The sequence below is a fragment of the Sceloporus undulatus genome, chromosome 2, assembly GCF_019175285.1.
Source record: "Sceloporus undulatus isolate JIND9_A2432 ecotype Alabama chromosome 2, SceUnd_v1.1, whole genome shotgun sequence".
Lineage (NCBI taxonomy): Eukaryota > Metazoa > Chordata > Lepidosauria > Squamata > Phrynosomatidae > Sceloporus > Sceloporus undulatus.
The window spans coordinates 229724911-229725613 of NC_056523.1; positions in this window are offsets into that span (position 1 = coordinate 229724911).

A 703-nucleotide genomic window follows, 5' to 3' on the forward strand; every position below is an offset into this window, starting at 1 on the left:
AGAGAAGCCCCCCATACACAAATACACACAATATACAAAAGCATTCCTTTTCTATTCAAGGTGTGGAAAGAGAGAATAGAGGGTTCACCTGTTCTTGGGTCCCTTGAAGTGTGAAGCTCTTGTATCTAAGACACTGGCCCCATACAGACTTCCAAAATAGGGCTGCTTCGGGTCGCTTTGGAGGTGTGCTGTTTAGATGATGCAGGCGTCCTAAGAGTCCAGAAGCTGCGCCAAAGCCATGCTCCAGTTCTTAGGGCAGTAGCATGGCTTCTGGCCCCTTAGGACACGTGTGTCGTTTGGGCAGCATGCCTCCGGGGTGACCAGAAGCAGCTTTATTTTGGCCTGTCTGTATGGGGCCACTGTCTCCTCCCCCGGATCTGGGAAAAGCAGCCTCTAGACCCCAGTGCTCACCAGTCCTTCCCAGTAACCCCAAAGACCTTCTCTGACTGATCATAGAGAGAAGACTTTGTTTTGAGGGTCAACTATTCCAAAACCAGGAAAGCAGAACTCCCCCCCATACACAAACAGAAAACAATACAAAAGCAATGTAGTAAAGAAGGTCACACAGGGTTCAAATGCAAAGTAAATAAGGGATCAAATGCAAAGGGGATTTGCTGGCTATTCTTCTTAAAAGTTTGCCTTCTTGTTCTAATCTGATTCCAAGAGGCATGTGGAACCAGAGACTAAGGACATTAGTGCCCCC